This window comes from Crinia signifera, chromosome 6, assembly GCF_055691185.1.
Source record: "Crinia signifera chromosome 6, ASM5569118v1, whole genome shotgun sequence".
NCBI lineage: Eukaryota > Metazoa > Chordata > Amphibia > Anura > Myobatrachidae > Crinia > Crinia signifera.
This window is the reverse complement of record NC_139222.1, coordinates 246218776-246244843: the sequence shown is the minus strand read 5'-3', so window position 1 is coordinate 246244843 and position 26068 is coordinate 246218776. Positions and strand designations below refer to the sequence as shown.

At 44.6% G+C, this 26068-nt stretch overlaps 1 protein-coding gene and 1 long non-coding RNA gene across 4 annotated transcripts in view; one reads left to right on the top strand and one right to left on the bottom strand.

The window, feature by feature from the left end:
* Positions 1-6534, bottom strand: part of LOC146009151 (uncharacterized) — a 41344-nt gene extending 34810 nt beyond the window's left edge. The window contains exon 1 of the long non-coding RNA XR_014444619.1: positions 6470-6534. This is a non-coding gene — a long non-coding RNA (uncharacterized LOC146009151). The remainder of the gene's footprint in view (positions 1-6469) is intronic.
* Positions 4686-26068, top strand: part of SEMA4G (semaphorin 4G) — a 221122-nt gene continuing 199739 nt past the window's right edge. The window contains exon 1 of one of the 3 annotated variants that reach the window (XM_083149232.1): positions 4686-4874. The gene's annotated coding sequence lies outside the window, so the exon portion shown is untranslated. Of the gene's footprint in view, positions 4875-6487; positions 6587-19697; positions 19789-26068 lie in introns of those variants that run through there. The other 2 variants (XM_083149233.1, XM_083149234.1) reach the window with 2 other exon arrangements.

Here is a 26068-nt window from a genome sequence, read left to right as displayed (position 1 = left end):
ACACACCGTGATGCCCTTTATACATATGCCACACACCATGATGCTCCATTATACCTATGCCACACACCGTGATGCTCCATTATACATATGCCACACACCGTGATGCCCATTATACATATGCCACACACCGTGATGCCCATTATACATATGCCACACACCGTGATGCTCCATTATACATATGCCACACACCGTGATGCCCATTATACATATGCCACACACCGTGATGCTGCATTATACATATACCACACACCGTGATGCTCCATTATACCTATGCCACACACCGGGATGCTCCATTATACATATGCCACACACCGTGATGCCCATTATACCTATGCCACACACCATGATGCTCCATTATACCTATGCCACACACCGTGATGCTCCATTATACCTATGTCACACACCCTGATGCCCATTATACATATGCCACACACCGTGATGCCCATTATACATATGCCACACACCGTGATGCCCATTATACATATGCCACACACCGTGATGCTCCATTATACCTATGCCACACACCGTGATGCCCATTATACCTATGCCACACACTGTGATGCTCCATTATACCTATGCCACACACCGTGATGCCCATTATACATATGCCACACACCGTGATGCTCCATTATACCTATGCCACACACCGTGATGCTCCATTATACCTATGCCGCACACCGTGATGCCCATTATACCTATGTCGCACACCGTGATGCCCATTATACATATGTCACACACCATGATGCTCATTATACATATGCCGCACACCGTGATGCTCCATTATACATATGCCACACACCGTGATGCCCATTATACATATGCCGCACACAGTGATGCCCATTATACATATGCCGCACACAGTGATGCTCCATTATACATATGCCGCACACCGTGATGCCCATTATACATATGCCACACACCGTGATGCCAATTATACATATGCCACACCGTGATGCTCCATTATACCTATGCCACACACCGTGATGCCCATTATACATATGCCGCACACCGTGATGCCAATTATACATATGCCACACCGTGATGCTCCATTATACCTATGCCACAAACCGTGATGCCCATTATACATATGCCACACACCGTGATGCCCATTATACATATGCCACACACCGTGATGCCCATTATACATATGCCACACACCGTGATGCCCATTATACATATGCCACACACCGTGATGCCCATTATACATATGCCACACACCGTGATGCCCATTATACATATGCCACACACCGTGATGCCCATTATACCTATGCCACACACCGTGATGCTCCATTATACCTATGCCACACACCGTGATGCTCCATTATACATATGCCACACACCGTGATGCCCATTATACATATACCACACACCGTGATGCCCATTATACATATGCCACACACCGTGATGCTCCATTATACCTATGCCACACACCGTGATGCCCATTATACATATGCCACACACCGTGATGCCCTTTATACATATGCCACACACCGTGATGCTCCATTATACCTATGCCACACACCGTGATGCTCCATTATACATATGCCACACACCGTGATGCCCATTATACATATGCCACACACCGTGATGCCCATTATACATATGCCACACACCGTGATGCTCCATTATACATATGCCACACACCGTGATGCCCATTATACATATGCCACACACCGTGATGCTGCATTATACATATACCACACACCGTGATGCTCCATTATACCTATGCCACACACCGGGATGCTCCATTATACATATGCCACACACCGTGATGCCCATTATACCTATGCCACACACCGTGATGCTCCATTATACCTATGCCACACACCATGATGCTCCATTATACCTATGCCACACACCGTGATGCCCATTATACATATGTCACACACCCTGATGCCCATTATACATATGCCACACACCGTTATGCCCATTATACATATGCCACACACTGTGATGCCCATTATACATATGCCACACACCATGATGCTCCATTATACCTATGCCACACACCGTGATGCCCATTATACATATGCCACACACCGTGATGCTCCATTATACCTATGCCACACACCGTGATGCCCATTATACATATGCCACACACCGTGATGCTCCATTATACCTATGCCACACACCGTGATGCTCCATTATACCTATGCCGCACACCGTGATGCCCATTATACCTATGTCGCACACCGTGATGCCCATTATACATATGTCACACACCGTGATGCCCATTATACATATGCCGCACACCATGATGCTCATTATACATATACCACACACAGTGATGCCCATTATACATATGCCGCACACCGTGATGCTCCATTATACATATGCCACACACCGTGATGCCCATTATACATATGCCGCACACAGTGATGCCCATTATACATATGCCGCACACAGTGATGCTCCATTATACATATGCCGCACACCGTGATGCCCATTATACATATGCCACACACCGTGATGCCAATTATACATATGCCACACCGTGATGCTCCATTATACCTATGCCACACACCGTGATGCCCATTATACATATGCCACACACCGTGATGCCCATTATACATATGCCACACACCGTGATGCCCATTATACCTATGCCACCCACCGGTATGCTCCAGTATACATATGCCACACACCGTGATGCTCCATTATACCTATGCCACAGCATCTACTCAGGTCACACACACTGTGACCTGCCTGCCCCGCACACAGGGGCAAACGCAGGATTTTCAGAAGGGGGGGGGGGTACTTGTGTATTATAGCGGCGCCCCCGATGTGCATCGCGCGATGTTTATATCGCATCGCATGGCATGCATCGCGTAGCATGCGATGCAATGCAACGCGATTTTTGCCCCCTATGCGATGAAAGATCGTATAAGCACCATAAAGGGTGCTTTTAAGCACCCTAATGGGTGCTTACAATGTGAAGCACCCCCCCACTATAAACGTGAACCCGAAGAAAGTGTGGCGAGCGCAGCGAGGGGACGCGGATACCTTCACAGGTACCGGAGTCCCCTCGCGGGCTTCACAGGTATCCGCGTCCGCTTGCCACGCTTCGGGCTCAGTGGCTTGCTGCGCTCGCCACACTTTCTATTCTCAACTCCACGCCGACGTGGATAGTGGGGGTATGAAAAGGTCGGAGGACGCGTACCGGCGCCCCTCGCGGGCTCGCTGCGCTCGCCACGCTTCGGGTTTACGTAGCCGTTCCCTCCAAACTGTCTAGTCACAAAATGACACCTGGACCCATTCAAAACACACATTCTATGAGGCAGATGTAGTAAACCTTGGAGAGTGCTAAAATGTGGAAAGATAAACTACAAACCAGCCAGCTCCTGTCATGTTTCAAACACCACCTGTAACATGGCATTTATGAGCTGATTGGTTTCTAGTTCATCCCTCTCCTCTTTATCTCTCTCAGAGGTTCAGTTAATCTGCCCCAAGATGTGTACCTACAGACTACAGTAGATGTATAATCAGGGCCGGATTATAATAGGGGCAAAAGGGGTCAGTACCCCTGGGCCCCCTGTGGTTGGCATGTATTTGAAAAAGAAATAAAAAATATATATATATATATATTTTTTTTAGCTAAAGGTTTTGTGCATGGGAGTGGGGTAGTGCTGCAGCTTCACCTATCTGCCAATGTGACAATGATTAATGGTGCTGAGCATTGAGAGCCACGTGTGCAGTGCATTACTGGTTGACGAAGTCCCATGACACTTTGCACCAGAAGGCAGAGGCTGAAACGTTTGTACTGAGCTCTGATTGGTGGAACTCATTACATGCTCCTCAGGCCCATGGAGAACAGTAGCAGCAGTCTAGTCATGGGAGGGTTTTTAATCAGAGGCCGCACTGGGACTGTGAGGTCTCCTACAGAGGTGCAGAGGGACAAACACAGGCTTTTCATGTGGTAGGTATGTATGTATGTATGTCTGTATGTCTATATATCCCCTGCAGTTACCCATTGACCAAGTTTATACTGCCTTTACTCTGTGTTTTGACAGTGTAATATTCCCCCATGCAGTTTGCGGCCAGTAATGACAAGTGCAAGGGGGCCCCCCTGTCTAAAGTGCCCAGGGCCCCCCGAAGGCTTAATGTGTGTACACACGGCAGATCCTGCCATGAGATGCGAGTCCCAATGCGATCAGATCAGATGCTAGAGGGGCACAATTTAGACTATATAGTGCAGATCTGCACTATATAGTCTTGCCTGCCCTCTCTATCTGGCTGCCTATTTGCGCTCTCACGGGCAGTGGCGGAACTTGTGAGTGGTTGGCCCAGGGGCAAAATTCAATTTGGGCCCCCTCCTCCATTCCAACCCTAGCTCACAATATGCCGCGCACCAGTGGGTGGCAGCAGTGGGCCCCTTAATCCTTAGGGGCCCCGGTGCAATGCACCTGCTGCACCAATGGTAGTTCCGCCTCTGCTCACGGGAGTGCGCATCGGGCTTGCAAACCCTAAAAAAGCATGTGATATGGCTTCCGATGTTCACTATATCGGGAACATCGAAAGCTAAATCTTACCATATGTACACACTATTAATATGGCACTGTGTATAATGCTCTGACTGTGTTACTATGGGCCTGCTTGTGCAGCCTCGCTATCTCCTGCAGAGCCAGATTCGTCCAGTAGGGGGAGCCGGCGAGACGCTACCTGTGTGCCGCTGCTACTGCTGGGTGCTCACCCCTTCCCTGTCTTTGTGAGTACACTGGAGGAACCTGCGCACATACACTGCTCCTGAGCACGTAAGAGCGACAGCTCAGAGCTGAGGTGGGGGGTCACCGGCAGGATTTATCCCGGACACATCACCCTGGCGTCCGCTTGCTGAGTTTGGGCTCCGGGAGCTGCTCTACCTGCGCTGACACACGGTAAGGGACAGGTGGCACTGCCCAGGTGGCAGCAGGGACTTGCGGTGGGGTGTTAGTTGTAATTGCTGACCTGTGCTCAGAATTCTCCACCTAACATTGTGTCCTCTGATCCCTGGGCTCCCTGTCATCTCCCATGTCACTGGCTGGCTGGGCATGCATGCTGTCCTTGCACAGGTGACATTGAGCAGGCGCAATTACTCCTGTATAATATACCTGTATGTGACTGTTATAGTCAGTGTGCCCCTGTGCCAGGCACCTTCCTTCTCTCCTGTGGCTCCATGCAACACTTGGAAAGGGGCTGATCTGCACAATGAGGCTGTATGCAGCATGCTCCATTGCTGTGCGCTTCCTATTGCTGCACACACAAGGTTATGGCATCTCCTATGTTCTCTATGCATTGTTCTATAATATATCCCCCTCACCAGGGTTATATTGGAGACCCACCAATATCAGCTGTACCATCTCTCCATATTATCCCCAGGGAGGACTGTGCTTACCTGTTATTTGGCCACATGATGCTACAATGTATCAAGGACTCACCGGTTGCAAAGGGGTTAACGCCGCTCTTTGCTTTAGACAGGTGGGGAATTAACATTAGTGACTGTGGTGGTCAGACCAGTCTATAGTAATCACTAATAAGGGGGCTTCAGACACGCCTCTTCCTCTACCGTAAATGCTAATGATATATTGTGTGTTATCTAACCCCATTGCATGGCAGTGTAACCGCAGTGTGATATATGCCAGTATTGTATGTGTACATCACACTATGCACAGCTGCTAAGCACCTAGCAATGATACATATAATATATGTATTTTACGGTTGGTATTGCCACTTTATTACACAGCATTTTGCATAGGATGTACAATCTTTCGCATCAGTGAATTTGCATGTGCTGCCTACTCTGTAGTTTATGTAGATGCATTATTCAAATGGGATGTAGTAGCCAGTATCTCTGGTAGTTGGATGGAGATGCCAGGGTTAATGCCATCTATGTGCGGTGCCACAAGAGATCAAAGGGTGATCATCTCCCCACAGGGCTCAGATCTGTCAGGTCTTATCCCAATCCCCCATTCAGGACAAGAACTGCTACCAGAGAAAACAGTGCGCACATTGCAGAGTGGCAGATACCACTACAGTAATGCCCTAGTTCAGTAATGAAAGTGTTAAGTGACAACCTGTACTGGCCTTATAATTACATCCTGGATAATGAGGTATAATTAGATTGTGGAAGTTCAGGGAATTGTATTTTTAGGGGGGGGAGGTGTAAAATATCACAATAAGCTTTGATATTATTTTTGCATTTTGTGCTGTTCCGATGATCAAAATGCTATGACTGTACGCATGCAAAACTCTGAAATATATATATTATATAAATAAAATCTGTCTGGGATGGTTTATAATGACCAGTACAGGGGTCGAGAGATCGGACACCCCAAGCCTGCAGTACAAAAACAGCTTACACTTTACAGAGGGGGATGCAGTAACTGTTAACTATTCTCATTGGATAACTTGTTGGATCAGACTTCAGGTTCCAGTATTGTGTCAATCTATTCATTAAGCAATCTGGCCAGTAATGATACATCACTAGGCTTACCGTCCCCCAACTGTGACACTCATGAATTATACAGGTTCTCTGGGATACATACGGATGAGCGGTGGTTGGGATGCTAGCATTCATAATGCCGACCCCGGTACTCCCAACAGGGGTCATGTAAGTATACTTACCTTCCCTCTACCCCCCCCCCCCCCCCCGCTAACCATAATCCTCCCTCCCCGCAGCCTAACACTGACCCTCCCACCTTAGCATTACTCTGGTGGGCCGGTCTGACAGTTGGGATTCTGACATTCAGTATACCGACATCGGAATCCCAACTGCCTGTACACTGACAGGGTGGCAAGCGCATCAAAGCCCCTAGTGGGCTCGCTGCAGGTTTGTTGGCTCACTGTGCTCGCCACAGGTTCTGTTCTCCCTCTGTGGGGTTGTGGACCCCAACGATGGAGAGCAGCCTCTGTAAGTTGGGATCCCAACTGTCTGCAAGTCATCCGGGACCCCTCTTACTCTTACCCTCCCCGCTATTGCCTAGCCCCAACCCCCGGTAGTGCCTTACCCTCCATCCCCACAGCCTAATCCTAAATTTTGCCCTAGTGCCTGAACCTAACCTCCCATTCCCCCACCTGACCCTAACTTGCCCCAGTAAATCTACGTTTAACATCCTGGCAGTCGGAATTCTGGCGCCAGCATCCTAATTATCACTGGCGCACCCCAAATCTCTAGTTACTTAGAACCTTTGTAATTTATGTGTCCCGGTTTAAATCGTACCTCTAACATTTTAGTTGGGGGAACCGGCACACCATCTATTCATCACTGTTCTGCTAATCAGAGCAGCAATGGACTTCCAACTGCCACCCCCTCCTCCCACTGCAGGTGAGATGGAAAGCGGGACAGTCACAATAAGCGTAACTGTCCTAAAAAAAATAGGGTCCGTTGGGAAGTATGTGTTTAATATTCTGCTCATAGTGGCACCAAGCACTCATGTAATCTTGGCGATGGCTGTGTTTCTAAAGGATGATATGAATCGTGTCGTATATACAATATATTTTTACTAGAAGTCACTTTTCTCTGTATGTTTCAAAGCAGGGTACTTTTTCTCTTTACAACATGATTTAGAAGTTGAGTTACAATTTTGCAGATTTTACAAAAGTAGGGATTGATTTATCATTAATTTATCCTGAGACTGAAGCAGCAGAATTTGTTGACAAACCATTTCCAGTCACATGACACTCGCTGCGCTTTTAGCTTTGTTCACAGGCCGTATGAAATGCTGCTTTTTGTTATAGACGACCGCAAGTGATTTTACTTTCTACTGCAATATTTTATTGGTGCCCCGCAGTGCCCGTGAAAGCAATCGGTAGGGTTTCCCGTTCTGCAGAGTACAAAGAAACGCAACACCAGAACAATTCAATTTAAAATCTTTCAGCACTGGAATATTTCAAATATGTCTACACAGAGATGGACAGTCACCTAGGGCCTGATTCTGGTTCCCTTGCAAAAGCAAATTATATCTCTAATGGACAAAACCATGTGCACTGCAGGTGGGGCAGATGTAACATGTGCAGAGAGAGTTAGATTTGGGTATTATTTTGTTTCTGTGCAGAGTAAATGCTGGCTGCTTTATTCTTACACTGCCGTTTAGATTTCAGTTTGAAGTACAAACCCCACCCAAATCTAACTCTCTCTCTGCATGTGTTACATCTGCCCCACCTGCAGCGCACATGGTTTTGTCCATTACAGAGAGATTTTTGCTTTTGCAAGTGAACCAGAATCAGGCCCCTAGACTCAGTGGGGGTCTCTATTTGCTAAAATCATAAATTCCCTAGGAACTAATGACCATACAGAGGCACATCCTGTTCTTCCTATGTATCAGCCATGCAGTAGGAGAAATGGGGGGTTCTCTACTGAGCGGCACATGCGCCAGACAAGAGTAGTCAGATTGTGCATCCTCTATCGTCCGTCCTGAGCAGGGACGTTAGTGGCATGACAAGGCCTCAACAATTTATCCCCATCTGTGTACATGATGGGAGTTCTGTTTGACAAGGGATGTTGCTTTGGGCAACCAATCAGAATTTACTTCTTAATTATTTTGCGCCTTCTAGGAGATAATAGATAGTAGCTGATTGGTTGCCCATAGCTACATCCCATCTGACCTAGAACTCCCATCTTAGTAAATTTCCCCCGATTTGTTTATTCTGCAATGTGTGAAGTGTATCTAAGCATGGCCAGTACACAGATCATATGCACCTACAGGGTATGCTTGCACAGTTCTACACCGCTTGCACAACACATAAGCTAATGTACTGTGATCCAACCCCCCTTTTTTTTAACAGTCATTTATTCTTATTTTGCCCAAATCTCTGCATGCTTCAAACTGATTGCATCATTATATGATCATTTGATCCATCCTGCAGTATCCTATTAGCCTCGTGATTTTGTCTCACCTGCCTCAAGCGGTAGATGAAATCACAGGTTTTACTGAACCTGTGTTTGTCGGGATGAACTTTTTTTTTTTTTATCGGTTGATCCAAATCGGATAGCCCAATAAGAAAACATTGATAAAACATCGGGAAAAACAGGGTACAGCTGTAAGTTGTTTGAATGATTCTGGTATTAGCATTGAGTTTACAGAAAAAAATAATCTGTTGCAAAACTTAAGTTGGCTGTGCCGCAGGGGAAACAATATAATATAGTGTTCATTCTAGCACCCGCTACCTTTGAAAACCCAAGCAGTTCTTCTTCCCTGCCTGGGGTGTCACTGTCTGCTGTGGTGTTTCTAGCACAGGTCTGGTTTGCATATCAGTGATGATATACAGATCACACTGTGCTAGAAGCACTACAGCAGACAGCGACACCCCAGGCAGGGAAGAGGAACTGCATGGGTTTTCAAAGATAGCGGGTGCTAGAATGAACACTATAATATATACACACTTACCGATATTGGTCAGTGCTGTCACACGCCCTCCGCTCTCTACATGCAGTCTCTGACAATATTATCAGATTGAGCTGCATGTACCGATGACGGGGCGCATCGGTCGCAATATAGTGGGAACACACTAAGCGATTTGGACTATATATATCGTTATCGATATCATCCATTTCGTTATCAATATATCATCCAGTGTATGCCCAGCTTAACATTGGGCAAGTGTGAGTGTGTGAGGTTTTTAATTTAACACATTTTTGCCACCAGAACTTTCTAATACCCCTTTTACACCAAAATCCTGAATCCGACCCGGTATTTGGAACATGGTTCCAAACCAGGTCGGATCAAGAATTTTCCTTGTTTATACTGCGGTGCCGACCCGCAGTGTAAACGGGGATGGCGTTTGGAGATTACATCATCTCCGAGCACGGTAAGCTGCTGGGCTGCCCCCAGCCTCCGTGCACCGCTTCCCCCACCCCCCGTCCAAGAGGTTAATGGATGCCACATACAGGCATCCATTCACCTCCTCCCTGGCTCCGCTGCTGTCTGCATAGAGCAGCAGACAACAGTGAAGGCTGTGTGACCCCCCCCCCCCCCGCCCAACTTCCATACTGTCTGCCGGACAATGCGGTCCGGAGGTTGGGCTGCCCCATTTTTGTAAACAGGAGCACAGTCGGATGACCCGGCATACCGTTTTACACTGCCCCTCACCTAGGTCCTCCCCGTGTTCCACCCTTCCGCTACCCATTTTACACAGACGCTGACCCAGGTCCACGAGGTAAAAACCCTGGATCTCCTACTGTTGACATTGAAACTCTTTATTAATGTCCATTTGTTCTACTGTGTATTAGGAGCTGGGACCAGGGTCAGGTAATCAGTAGCTGCAGGTCATGTTTGTTAACCAGTTGTAGATCTATTAATGTACTCCAAATAAACCCAAGGATGTAAAATACATTGTTCATTGTTAACCTAACGTTCCCCTCTGATAACATTGAATTCTGATCTGCCCACTCCATTCCTGACAGCTTCCTACGTCGAGCTTATTCTGGTCTGGATATTTTACAGGTCGAAAAACTGAAGCCCCATACACACCGAACGATTCTCATCCATTTTAGAGATTTTCCCAGGGGTGGACGAGTTTCCATAGAAAGACGCGGTGGGGCCAGCGATGATGCAGGACTGCTCACCAATCATCGCTCCTCCATACACACTGGGCGTATTTCGAGCTGAAAGCCTCTCAAACGAGTTAACTGAATGGATTTCAGCTCAAAATCGTCCAATATATGTATATTCCTGTATTTCTGTAAACAAGTATGCGCGGTTGTCATCATTACTCAGTAAGAAATGCTCCCCGACCTAGTATGTCAACCTGCTGCATAGGAGTGACACTTACAGCAGATTATTACGAACAGTCTACTTTTAATATTCTATATAATAAGTCTTAAGCGGCTCCTTACCTCTATAGGGGGATTTAAGTGTTTTGTGAGACAGCGACCACTAGGTGGTGCCTGATGCGACAGCTGCCAGCATGGATATAACTTATGTTATTGTGTAATTATTATTGCGTTTTTGATGGGTAGCATACTATTAATGTTACCTGTTTCTAGCACTTTGGTATGGGGTGTTTGGACTTTTCGGAACAAAGATATAATCAGGATGGAAATGTCTATGTTATGAATGTGTATCTGTTTTATTTCAATCTGTACTGAAGCTACTATACAGTCCACCTACTTGCATACGTAACAAGGCTTCAATACTTACTTCATTATTTAGATACATTGCATCAAGCCCATATTTAGCTTTTAATTATATTAAGTGCAGGGTTTATCAGGCAGCATTCATTGGCTGAATTTCTAAACATCGGAGTCTCTGCTTCGAAACGTCGACTGCTGTGATATTCTAAGAACTATGGTTTTTACTGGAGGATCCAACACGGATTTCCCTGGCCTCTGATAAGGTAGTATTTGTAGTACAATGCTCTGGCGACTTGAGATTTTATTAAAATATAAAGAAACCATAATCCGATGATTGATTTAATAACATGGAACTGTAACCTGTAGCAATCAGCCAGGGGGTTTACATTTATCAGCATGCAGAAAGCTGTGAGCAACAGTACCGCTAAAATGCCTCTATTAACACAATGCAGTGATATGTTGGCGTTAAGAGAAAGTTACGCCTTTAGACAATGTGTTGCGCTGCATGCGCCCTCATGCAACTGTGACTAGGGTAATTGCTTCTTCCTGTCTTCCTTGTGTACTTTTCAGACACTTTCAATATAGAAAAATTGGGTAGAATCCAAGATCCACGCTTGTCTGTGTTCTGGAAACAGCTCCTTTTAAAGTCACTTAGGGCCTTATTTTGGTTCATTCTTTCTGACAAAATCCTTCTTAGATGGACAAAACCATGTGCACTGCAGGGGGGCAGATGTAACATATGCAGAGAGAATTAGATTTGGGTGAGTAATTTTGTTTCTGTGCAGGGAAAATACTGACTGCTTTATTTTTACACTGCAATATAGATCTCACTTTGAAGTAAAACCCCACCCAAATCTAATTCTCTCTGCACAAGTAACACCTGCCCCACCTGCAGTGCACATGGTTTTGCCCATCTAAGAAGGATTTTGTCAGAAAGAATGAACCAAAATAAGGCCCTTAATGTGATATAAATACATGTCTGGACTCACAGAAATCAGAAATAAAATGAACCCAGTTAAAGTTTCGGGAGGGGACATACAAGTCTATTAACATTGTGTGTAGAATGTGATTAGAACACAGATTTTCTTTTAAAAAGATCTTAATCACACTCGTTTAGCCAGATTGACCTGTGTTCCGTACATTACACACACAGGAAATTAGGACAAAAGTATCATTGCGTTCAATGTACCCAAACCTCTCGCCTAGTCTTCAAACCAGGACTGTCCCAAGTACATCAGAAAAACTAGCAGGTATACTATGTGAAGAGTTTACTTTTATGTAATATCCGCTAATAGTTCAGTGTTAAGCCCCATACACACTAGCCAATCCTAGCTGCTGCCGATATAGTTAACGACCCGGATACCACAATAGATAAGTCGCTATATAAGGCCCCCATACACTGCGGTGACTTCCCCCTTGGAGAAGTCGCGTTCATTGCTCCCTTTGAGGTCCCGGGTAGCTCAAGGCACGATATATTGCATGCAATCCCAGCCGAGCCTGCTCGGTGCCGGAAGCAGTCCTGCAGATTGCTTCTCCTGCCGGGAGGGTCCGGTGTGATGCGCTTCGTTCACATCGGACCTGCTGTCATTTACCTGCAGCTTGGTCTCCTTTTCTGCAATTGATTGCCGCGATCGCAGGAAAAGAGCCCAAATTGTAGCTGAATCGCCCAGTGTATTGGGGCCTAGTTGTATCTCATCTCCTGACAAGTTTCAGACTGGAGAGTATGTCACAGATAGTGCGCGATTCGATTGTACCATGCGGCCCATGCTGCGTGTTTATACAGATGGGCGTGGAGCGGAGTAAATCAATGTTTTCTCTGTTTAGACGCTCGTTAGTATTTAAAGCCTCTAAAAGCAATCATTGGGAATTTGGGACACACACACACACACTCACATTCTCACACACACACACACTAGCATCTAAACAGAATAATGGTTTGATTGCTCCGTTTTACACCCCCAAGTTGATAGCCGTGAGGTAAAACAATTGAATCCCCCCCGTAATGTGATCTGGTTCGAAGCACAGTAAGAAATACCAAATACTGTGGAAATACTTTCTTTTGCCAGTGTTAAAAAAAAGAGATTGAACCCTGCAGCTTTCTACATATCTTGGTCCACATTATTAGGTTTCAACACATTTTGTATTGTAATAAAAATATATATATATAAAAAAAAATACATTTATATTTAAATGAACATACTATTTTACAGAAATACAACATTTTTCTTCCTATAGTAGACTTTTTTTTTTTTTATATTTTGCCACTTGACCTTCTCCGAAGAAGACTTCATACTGCTTTCATATTTCATTGTGACAGATCTGTTACTGTGCAGCTCAGATAGAAGCTTTGAGAAGAGGTAGTAACTCCAGTATGAGATCATTCATATCCACTGCAATAACTGCTGCAGATTATAGCGTTTCATGACCTATTTGTTATGCTAACACTTGTTGTTGCATATAGTAACATTTTTAGATGACTTTTATCTTGTAATTAGCACACAATATGCCTCTCGTTTATGAATGCACTCAAAAAAAATGGAAATCCACTACAACGTGTACGAGGTCCCTTGACCAAGGTCAGATCTTGGGCCGAATTGTATATAGGGCTTGGTGCTGAACATTTTATTTTTCTGCCGTCCTTGAAATATGAGATATAGGATGAGATGATTATAATGGGGCCACACATCTCATAATGGTAAGCTCGATTCCTTTATTGGCAGTAAATTGTCAAATACTTGACTGTGGAGACACAAGTGTTTGTTTGAAGTCGTTTTGGTGACCCAAGGTGTCATTGGGCCGTATTCAATGCATCCGGCGAGGGGGGTAAACTGCGAGGATCACCGAAAACAAGCCACCCTCGCAATTTAACTCCCGCACTGGCCGATCACCCTATTCAATGTTCCAGGGGAATCCTTGCTGATGAGGATTCCCTCAAACTGCAAGGTTCGTGGCTAATGCAGGGAGCCCGCTGTATTCAGTTGCGAACCTCACTGTTTTGGCGGCCGCACGCACCGTTTCCACGGCGTGTGCAGTTGAATACTGACCCTCAAGTTGTGACGGCGAGCAATCAGCACTGCTCGTTTACCGTCACAGTTCGCTAAAGAGTATTGAATACGGCCCATTGTGTTGGCTTGCCACCATCCTGGTGGAGTTGGCGTCCCACCATCCTCGTGACCCCAAGCATCAGTGTATTGTTGTTTTTGTGCTTCGAAATGTTGGTATGCCACAATTTTGATGGCCTCAAAGTGTAGTGGTGCCACCATTCTGGTGACCCCACACATCGGTGTGCCACTGTTCTTGCCACAACTCTAAACAGCGTTTTAGAGCCAACAAATCTTGCTGCACTGCACACACAGCATGTAATCTATTCCTGTCAGCAACAGGCTTCCTTACACCTATGTTTGCTTTACCTGACAAGGTTAACGGCATGTAACATGAGCTTGTTTACTTTAATTTAATATTTATGGCTGGGTTATACAATAGACCTTGGCTTCTGTAATGCCAAAATGGCAAGTGTATCTTATAGTATTCAGTGACTTCTAGTCTTCATCTTAATTGTGCCACTTTTAGGTTTAGAGTTGTAGAAATGGGCACTTGTGGCCTCTGTGGCTGAATGATTTTTCCTGGAAACGGTGATATTGATTTTTTGGGGATGCAAAGTACCCAAGCCAGTGAACCTGAGTGTAAGGAACCTACGGCGTTGTGCAATATCAGCTGTTGTGTTCGGCCTGACCTTGCTGTGTGAGCTGACAGTAGGAGGAGGGAGGCTAATCCCTGATGGTTGGCTGGGTGGTTGGATCACATGACAGAATGTTTGACAATGGGGAACAAAGAGCAACTTTATAGCAAATATTCTGGTTAACATTTAAAAGAAATGCTTTAACTTAACTACCGAACGTGGCATTGAGTTCTCAAATGCTACAGATGACGTTGGCAGAAGATACCTGTGTTCTATTCTGGGCAGTGTCCTTAGCAGGATCTTCTGTGTAGATTTTATATAGTACAGGTTGAGTATCCCGTATCCAAAATGCTCGGGACCAGGAGAATTTTGGATAACGGATTATTCCGTATTTCGGAATATTTTAATATTTCAATTATGTATTTTGAAGTATCTTGCATGTATGCTGTATAAACACATAAAATACACACAAATATATTTTATTACCACATAAAATACAGACAAATATATTTTATTTGTTCAAAAAACAAGGTTTCAAAACATGAAACAAAATTTGTGTACTATATCAGATATTGAATTTGAATGCCAAGCAATCATTTTCTTGCACATATATAGTGCCAGTTACAGATCATGTCACCAGTAGTGCTGTTACAAATGTCCCCAATGAGTTTTTAGCAAAAAAAATATTTTTTCTTCCACTTTCTGGAATGTATGGTTTTCGGAATAATTCGGATAACGGATACTCGGATACGGGATACTCAACCTGTAGTAGTGTCTTAACACCACATTTCTCTCTTTGCCTGTCACTGGGCTCAATGGTTTGCCTTAGAAATCATTTTGAAGTAATGTATTTTCTTGCCTGTTAGATTTCTTATTGTATGTAACCAGGTGAATAGATATTTATTGTACTTGGGCAACACAGTTGGTGCAGCGGTTAAAGTTACTGGCTGCTGACAAAAGGCGGTAGGGAATTGTAATATAGATTTTAAGCTCCACTGGGGAAGAGACTGATGTGAACGCCCAAATATTCTGTGTATACGCTGCATAATCTAGGTGTACTAGATAAATAACTGATAATAATTCAAGAATTATACTTGATCTTTAATAGGTCAAAGTGTTTGGCCATACATCACAACTGGACGGGCATTTCAATTTGCCCACACTGGTGTAATGTTATTAGCAGTTGGTTACTACGGCCAGCTATTTGTTGGTCACTGTGCTGCAGGGCTGATGCAGTACGTCTGTGAACGATATAGTGCACCTGTCTGTGCGTACAGACTATTGGGGAGTATGCAATCCCGGGTCATGGCTGGCTGTCCCTCCCGACAGGCGTGATCCAGGCCCGTTTGCGATTTGCCCCACAACAAATCGTCAGGGGGATTCAATGTCCCACCTGCTGATCGGCGAAAAAGGGTGTGTGTCCGCGTAAACAGCCGTGGATTGGCGATCTGCGGCCGGTATCGCGTCAATCCACGGCTGTTATAAAGTCGGGCTCTTTCTGCCGTGATCCCTCTTCAGTGCTGTGGGTAAAGACAGCATTGAATAGGGCCCCGCCGCTATTTCCCCCGTCGGCACTAGATTGGGCGGGAGATTGCATACCCCACTTAGTCATATGTTTCAGCTGTTCAAACAACATATTGCATAGTGTGTACCCAATGCTGTGTACACATTAGATGATAATTACAGACTGTGATATCGGGAGAGACAGGACCCGCTGGGGTAGCTGGCAGTGGCAAGTAAACACTTGCTGATGCCAGATGCGTTGAGCGAGGGCACAAGGGCCATTCCTTAGCATGGCTTTCAGTAGCGATATCCTCCGTCATCCAGCATGTACAGACCACAAATTACATCTCTAATGACCCACGGGAGCACAAATGGTTAATGATGTAGACCATTTACATGACAATATTGTTACGATATGTCATCGTGTATACCTTTTAAAGATATTGAGGAGTATTTCTTGATGGGATATATCGGCACTCGCCTATTCAATGCAGTTGTTAACAAAAGCAATGCTGCCGTTATCGACAGCATTGAAGGCTGTCAGATCTGACTTTTGTAAAGTCTGATCTGTTTTGTCAGAAACGGCCGCAGATTGTCGCATTCACGGACGTTTTCACTAGTTTTAGGACTTTCCGACACTCGACTGTGGGTTCATTGAATTGGTGTCAGAAGCCGACGAATACAGCCGGTATTCTGACTGTCGGGTTGTTTCAACTTTCGGAGCATCCCAGATTGAATACCCACAAATATCTGAATTGGAACAAGGTGGAATTTCCTTCTTTGTTTACAGATTGTTAAAACCTCAGCGCTCCTGCTACACACCCTGCCTAACGCTCTGCATGACGTCAGCGTCTCACCTGTAGAGTGTGCGAGAGACCTGCAGGCTGTAAGAACTGCTAACAATGCATATTAAATGGGAGCAGCCGGCCAGTGTGTCATAGAACTATATGTTCGTTACATTGAGGTATTACTTAATTGCAATTTGTTACACACAATGCCACTTTTTTTGTTTTACACAAATTCTCGGCCTGATGCATCAAAATCGGGTGATATCGGGTAAAATTACCAGTGTCTGGTCAGCTTAAGACTAGGCTGTTATTTTATTGCAAAATACATTTTTATTGATTTTAGGTACAGCACATACAGTCTAATTCAGTTACAAGGTTGTCAAGTAGAGAATAATATATTTGCAAAGTAATGTACACAAAAACTGGTGCGAAAACAATGGTATGTAAAAAGAGAAAAGAAAGAGTGATAGGAGAAAGAAAGGATAGGGGAAAGGAAGGGGTACTCGGTACGTTTGTGAGTATGACATTAAAAAAAGATAAAACATCTGGTCATATATATGTGAAAATACATGTACAAACAGTCGAACATTATCAACCGAGGAAAGGGTCAGCAGAAAAGTAAGCAAGAGGAGGGGCAGAGGAGTTCCAAGTCGCTGGGAAGGGGAGATACTAAGAGGACTGGGACGCCATCATTTCTTTATAGGTCCTGGTATCTCTGAAAAACAGCCAACGGGACCAGGTATTCCTAAACTAGGCATATCTGTCATCGACAGAGGATAGGATGTCCTCCATGTCCATGTAAAAGTCTATTTGGTACTTGTTTCCCAGCACGGCGCCCGCGATTTTGATTGTATTGATCGGGTCGGAAAAATCGCATCGATCACATCGCATGCCAACCAAATCGCATGCGATGCGATCGACGTGATTTTTACATTGGAATCAATGTAAAATGGTCCCTGAGACCCAATTTTACATTGATTTCAATGTAAAAAGCCCCAAACCCCCCCATTTTAATAGCAAACCCCCCCTGATGGGTGAAATGGCCCTCCATTGTTAACGCCACCCCACTATTGACGCCAACCCAAAGCGTGGCGAGCGGCGGCGGTACGCGTCCTCCGACCTTTTCATACCCCTACTATCCACGTCGACGCAGAGTTGATTCTATAAAGTGTGGCGACCGCAGCGAGCCACCGAGCCCGAAGCGTGGTGAGCGGACGCGCATAACTTCACAGGTATACTCGTCCCCTCACGGGGCTCGCTGCGCTCGCCACACTTCAGGCTCAGTGGCTCGCTGCGCTCGCCACACTTTGTAAAATCAACTCCACGCCAACGTGGATAGTGGGGGTATGAAAAGGTCGGAGGACACGTACCGCCGCCCCTCGCGGGCTCGCTGCGCTCGCCACGCTTCGGGTTGGCGTCAATAGTGGGGTGGCGTTAACAATGGGGGGGCATTCACCATACTTTATAACCATATACAATGAGAAATTGGCCATATGTAAAATCGCGTCGATCGCACAGACACGATCAACGCGATTTTAACTTTAAAAATTATTTAACATTATTCTCTATGGGAAAATTGCGTCGGCCGCATCGCCACCCATTATAATGGCCCGCGATGGATGTGATCAACGCGATTTTCTCTTTTACCGGCAAATAAACTGGTGATTGACAGAAAATCGGGTCCATCGCGTCGATCGCATGCCTTAAGTACCTTAAACTTAAGGCATGCGATCAACCCCGACGGGCGCCGTGCTAGGAAACAAGTACCGTCTATTTTTTTTTGAACCAGTCCTTTATTGTTGGAGGAGAGGAGGAGCGCCATCTCACCGGGATAACCGACTTAGCGGCGTTGTTCAGGTGGCATAGCAGTGAGTTTTTATCTCTCGAGAGTGGGGCTGGGGAGAGGCGGAACAATCAAAATAGTTGGTCGGTGGGGATCTGATCGCCAAGAATAGTCTTAGATAATCTAAGGATCTCTGACCAAAAATGCAGGATGAGAGAGCACTGCCACCATATGTGCAGTGGATTCCCTGGAGCCCCGGAACAACGCCAGCAGATGTTGGGAACTCCAGTACCCATTTTGGAGAGGGTGTCTGGGCATTAATTTGTATTGCGTCTCGCGTACTCCCACATTAGTGGAACATGCGTGTGCCAGGCAGAAAATCTTTTCCCATTTGGTGTTCTAGGCTGTTATTTTAATGGCTGAAACGTCACAGGTTCCTAGCAAATTGCTAAGCTGTGTTCTCTTGAGTGTGAGTTTAGTCAAATAGAAGTCTGCTTTCCTGGCGCGTTGGCATTCAGTGCTATACATATTCCGTTTAGCCCAGAGACTGGGGGAAGCACAGAAATAACTGAACCGAGTCATTTACAGAGCAAATTATGTGATGTAAGGTTTCCCAATAGCTCGGTATCTTATTCAGGAGGCACAATCACATGTACCTTCACTGTATGCTATAATTGAACTGTGTGCTGGTTACGAGTTTGTTGGAACGCTAAGAAGATTAGCAAGTCATGAGTGTTTGACATGTTATGTTGAGTGCCAGGTTCTGTTGCTGCAATAAGGAAGATAACATATTTATTAGGAGGCCCTTACATTGCATGTTCATTCGGCAGAAAATCTCTACTCACATAGGTCCCGCCCCCTAATTACTGAGGTCTGTCTGCCACTTGGCTGGAGAGCAGAACTGATGCCTTATTCATTAATTCACCATCTTGACCTTCATTAACTGGTAGCAGTAGATGTCTCTAGTACGGTGTGATCACAGGATCAGGTATTTTATGCCGCAATATCAATTTGTATTTTCTATGCATGTTGCCTTTTTGTGTGTTTTTACCTATTTTATTATTATTTTGTATTAATATTCACACATCTCCTTTATTTCTGCAACCTGTCCCCGGTAAAGCTGGTTTTCTTATTTTTATAGAGAGAAACTTTAATAGTTTCTTTGTCATATACACACTGTGCTTAGTGGGTGACTCCTCTGAGTTCAGTATCGCTATGGGGAATGACAGCGGTTCCCAAACTTTTTGCCTAAGCACTTTGGGGTGCCGTGGGGCTCATGCAGGAGTACCTTGGGCTGGTGGTCCAGAACCAAATCAAATTACTTATGGTCAAATAGATAGGCAAAACCAGTGCTAGTGCCTGCCAATCAGAAACAACTGTGTACCACCACATAACTGAACCTAAAAGGGCCCACACGTGTAGCGAACTGAGGCATTCTGAGCGATGCTAGATTACTCAGATTACTCCAAGCAATCTATCAGGGTCAGTGTTCTCTGGTGAGAACACTGTCCCTGAGTGATTAATATCTAGCGTGCTGGATATTAATCGCCGGGCCATAGCGATGCGCAGGGCTGGCCCCTACACAGCGATGTAAGGCCATTTTTTGAACGGTGTAGTTAAATCACTCGGAAAATGGCCTGACATCGCTACATGTGTAACCCCCATAAGGGTAAAGCCGCCCATACACGGTCCGTTCGCCGGCGGTCCGTTTTGTACATACTTTTTGTACTTACTTTACATCGAATCGCATGCACAAGGCTTGCAATCCGATGCGATGTGTACTATATAAGTACAAAACGGATCCGTTAAACGGTCTGTGTATGGGGAACATAACAGGTAGGCAAATTTACTCAATGTAATTCATTTTTTTTCTCTCCAAATTTATCAATAAAAAACTTTGGTCCTAGGGTTATTGTGAGAAATATACTGATTCAAGTAACTTTATGAACCGCTGGTGTATGAAGTAATCCGGTTTTCTAAGAAAGTCTTATTCTGTGGCAATGGTATACGGTCCAATCTCTGAACTGAGTTATTATATGTAATATTGTGAGCGGGCAGAGGTCTTTATACTGTACAGGTTGAGTATCCCGTATCCGAATATCCGTTATCCAAATTATTCCGAAAACCATACATTCCAGAAAGTGAAAAAAAAAAAATGTTTTTTTTTTGCTAAAAACTCACTGGGGACATCTGTAACAGCACTACTTGTGACATGATATGTAACTGGCACTATATATGTACAAGAAAATAATTGCTTGGCCTTCAAATTCAATATCTGAGATAGTACACAAATTTTGTTTCATGTTTTGAAACCTTGTTTTTTGAACAAATATATTTGTGTGCATTTCATGTGGTTAATATAATATATATGTGTGTATTTTATGTGTTTATACAGCATAAATGCAAGATACTTCAAAATACATAATTTAAATATTAAAATATTCCGAAATACGGAATAATCCGCTATCCAAAATTCTCCTGGTCCCGTTTATTTTGGATACGGGATACTCAACCTGTACTTGTATATCTCACAACTGTGCTAAACTGTACTCACCAATTCTTTCTATGCTTATGAGTTACAAATAAATGTGAATTGCTACTATACTGTATATGACTGAATGCATGCAGATTTGGGCAATTCATCTGTGTTGATAAATAAGCATTAGAGAATCCAACAATGTGGGAGGGCTGTTTTCATGTTTTATTCATTTATACCGTAATAATATAATTTAGTCATGTAATTGCATTGTTGACTTGAAATACAATTGAATTTGTCGGAATCTTCTTCCACTCCAGTGAGCTTCCAATTAGAGAGGGGAGATGGTGTGTAAGGAGAATGGAAATGCTAATTGCATTATAAGGATAAAATAATTACTTCTGCTGTTCTCTTTAGTCTTTTTTTTTTTTAACATAGACCTTCTAGTTTGCTGGGACACTGCTGGGGATGTTACTACTGGCCTCATAGGTCATACTTGGCAGATGAACCACAATGGTCAGATCACTGACGAGTCAGCTGGGAATAGTTCCAGTATCATTGTGACTTGTAGTGTTGCGAAATAAGGAGCTGAAACCGTTAATGTGACACACAGAAATCCAAATGATATAGATTTAATTATGAATATTATGTTTTTCGGGATACATTATTTTGGCGTAATATGATTATTCTGTTGTACTGTATATGTTCTATGTGGGGTGGCCTTATTAGCACAATGTTGTATTTATTACAGGGGGGAAGGGGTATGTAATTTCTTTTGCAGATCTGCATTATAGACCTTCTCCTGCAATGTGCTGTATTATAAGCATCTGTGTTTTGCCCTCCGATCCCAACAAACCAGGTCTTGCATGCAAATCGGCAAACAAACGCTGAGATAGTTGCCCATATGTGTAATTTGTACATCCGTGGTGGAATCATGTTTGATACGCTTCATTAACATTGACACCGGTAGCAAAATAAAAAATGAAAACGACGTTCAAAGATAACTCAGAAATATAATTAACCACATAATGATTTGTATCCTGTTACCTGAAATATATATTTTTTCTGTACTTGTGTATTATCACGGAGCCCATCGCATCGCAGACCATAAGGCACTCTTCTTGTATTTCAACTACAGCTCTCTTACTCATCTATTCTCATTCACTTCCTTATATCTCAGCTGTATTGTGTACTAAGAATTGTGCTTTAATTGTGTTATGACTAGTTCTGTGTACCCTGTACTGTTCTTTTGTGTTCTATATGTACAGTACTGGCTGGTGCAATCACCATGTGGCGCCGCTGATTGGCTGCCTGGGTGCTGCACAGCTCAGTAATGATATGTTCCCCATGTCTGTGACCCTCATTAGAGTACATCTAGTATATATATATATCAGTACTGTTACTGGCTACCTAGCTGGCTGTGCAATCACCATGTGGCGCCGCTGACTGGGTGCTGCACAGCTCAGTAATTATATGGTCCCCATGTCTGTGCTCCTCATTAGAGTACATCTAGTTTATATATATCAGTACTGTTACTAGCTGTGCAATCACCATGTGGCGCCGCTGAATGGCTGCCTGGGTACTGCACAGCTCGGTAAATATGTTCCCCATGTCCGTGTCCCTTATTAGAATGCTTCTTGTGCATATCTGTATGTGTGATGTACATTTGTACTGCCATTGTTGCCTGTTCCTTGTACTGATAACCCTTTGTATTGCAGTATGTGCATTGTTATTTTTATTGTCTGTAAAGCGCCTTGAGTCCTGTTGGAGTAAGTGCGCTATATAAATAAAACTTACTTACTTACTTACTTACAATGTTAAAATTGTATATGGCATACAATGCCATACAATGCGATGCGATTAGAAATTGTATAAGCACCCTAATGGGGTCTTACAATGTTAAATGGACCCCCACGCCACCCCCCACTATGAACGTGAACCCGAAGCGTGGCGAGCGGCGGCGGTACGCGTCTTCCGACCTTTTCATACCCCCACTATCCACGTCGGGGTGGAGTTGATTTTTATATAGTGTGGCGAGCCCGAAGCGTGGCGATCGGGCGCGGAATACATGTAAAGTTATAAGCGTCCCCTCGCGGGGCTCGCTGCGCTCGCCACGCTTCTGGCTCTGTGGCTCGCTGCGCTCACCACACTATATAAAATAGACTCTACGCCGACGTGGTAAGTGGGGGTATGAAAAGGTCGGAGGATGCGTATCGCCGCCCCTCGCGGGCTCGCTGCGCTCGCCACTCTTCGGGTTCACGTTCATACTGGGGGTGCATTTAACATTGTAAGCACCCATTAGGGTGCTTATACAAATCGTATAGGGGGCTTAAATCGCATCGCATCGCTGTGCATCGGGTGTATGCCATGCGATGTCATGCGATGCGATAAAAAATCGTGCTCTGCTATGCGATGGGCGCCGTGATAATACAAAAGTAACATTTTTTTCTATTGCTACATGCGTGGTAGCCTGAGTAATCCGCTATATGGGCAATCTTAGCATTGCTCATATTATTCTGTAACAGTTGTTTAATAAACCCTAAACTTCAGTTTACTATTGGTGATAAGGTGGTATGTAAAAAGATGAGGGTGTTTTAACCCTTTGAGTGCCAAGTGAGTTTGTCAAAATTGGTGTGAAAATTGCCAAGAAAACATTTTCATTCATCATAATGACCTGTAATATATACCTTTTTTTATATATAGGAAATGTAATCTTTTTTTTTTTTTTTTTTACACAACATTTTTTATTTGAATTTATATAACAAATGTGAGCGACGCTGGCATTTTTAGCTGATATTTTGTACATCTCACAGAGATGTTGGTACTCAAAGGGTTAAATAAACAAGTGTGACAGATATGGCCAGAAATAAATGTAAAAAAAAATGCTATATAATCAAACTAAATGTAATAATATACTGTTTGCAGTCAGTATAGAAACATTTTATAGTGAAAACTTGTGATCAATATATAATTAGCATAGTTATGGTGAGCATAAGCGTACATAGACAGGCTCTGGGTAAAGGGTGTGTGGCAACACCCCTCTCCCACTGGGACAAAGAACACTGACTGCCACCTATACCATGCCCATGCGTGTGATATAGACTACTTAATGCACTTCCTCCTGCATACATAGACCCCCTCCCCCACTGTGGAACCACTAACCGTAGCCCCTCCATGGATACAGACCATCCACTATACCCCATGGGACATAGACCATCCACCTACCGGACCTCGGAAGCTTTGAAGTGCCAATTTATTTTTAATGTAAAACCAGGTTGGAATTAGCCTTAATTCTAATTTACCACTTAGGTTATTTAGAGGATTGTGATCTGCAGTCTTGTAACTTTGGCAGAGTTGTCCTACTTTTCTTTGGTTTTAATAGAGTTAATGTCCCTTGTGTCGTCTTGCCGGCTAGTTTAAAGTAGTCGTCTATAAATTGAGTTTTATCTTCAGGTGCTTTCTTTCCCTTAATGTGGAGCTTGGGACTTTCCAGCAGGACATTACTGTAGGACTTGGCGGAAATAACAGCTCTAGTTGTGGAATGATAACAAATGTTCGGATGTTCTCAATTTCTATTCCTGATAAAGACCTCTTATTGTGTACATGGAAGTTTGTTAAACCCAGGTCTAAAATGATGATGGAGTAGCAATGGATACAGAGTGAAGGGAGTGCAAAATAAGAGAAACTATGGTGTGTAGAGATGTGTCCACATTCATTTAGGCCCTTATTCAGATCTGATTGCAGTACAAATTTGTTCTCAAAATGGGCAAAACCATGTTCACTGCAGGTGGGGCAGATGTAACATGTGCAGAGAGAGTTAGATTTGGGGGAGTTATTTTGTTTCAGTGCAGGGTTAATACTGGCTGCATTATTTTTACACTGCAATTTAGATTTCAGTTTCAACACACCCCACCCAGATCTAACTCTCTCTGCACATGTTACATCTGCCCCCCCTGCAGTGCACATGGTTTTGCCCATTTTGGGAACAAATTTGTACTGCAATCAGATCTGAATAAGGGCCCTAGCCAGTGGCGTAACTATAGTAGGTGCAGGGGATACAGCTGCTATGGGGCCCGGCAGCTCGGGGGGGCCCCAAGGCAATACCCTGCACCCTCTAAAAAAATTTTACATTTCATATACTTATCCCTGCTACCGCAGGCCAGGTAACGATGGTGGGTGGAGGGGAAGAAGTGCCAACGGATTCAGAATCCGGAAGCGGCGCTGGTGGTGCGCGGCTGACTGATTGTAATTATACAGTTTGTCAGCCGCACACCCCCAGCGCCGCTAGAGTAGGCAACTGACAGTGGGCGAGGCTGCTGCTGAAGCAGGAGGGGACAGGGGTATAGAGTCTCCTACTCGGGTGAACCAGAAGAGCAGGGAGAGAATCTCCTGCGGCGGCAGGGGAAGAGAGGTTGCGCTGCAGGGGGAAGGCGGTGCCGAAGTCATGGAGACTGGAGAGAGGCGAGGCTGCTGCCGGAGAATCCAAATAAGGGGAGCAGGAGAAGCTTATGCAAGGGAGGGGGCCGTCCAGCCTGTAGGAGAGCTAAGGCTGCTGGTGCAGTGGTGAGGCTGCAGTAATGATACGTATCTGCTGGGTCCTGCTCCTCCAGCAGCTCTATCCACATCATGGACAAAGCCCTGCTACAGCCTGGAGCCTCTGCGCAAACTACCTGGTAAATTGCTGTTTAAACTATAGTGCTCTGTCTCTGTCTGGCTGTGCCCCCTCCTGCCCTTCCACCACCCACAATATGTCCCCACCCACCCATCTATGCCCCTCCCATCCATCTGTCTA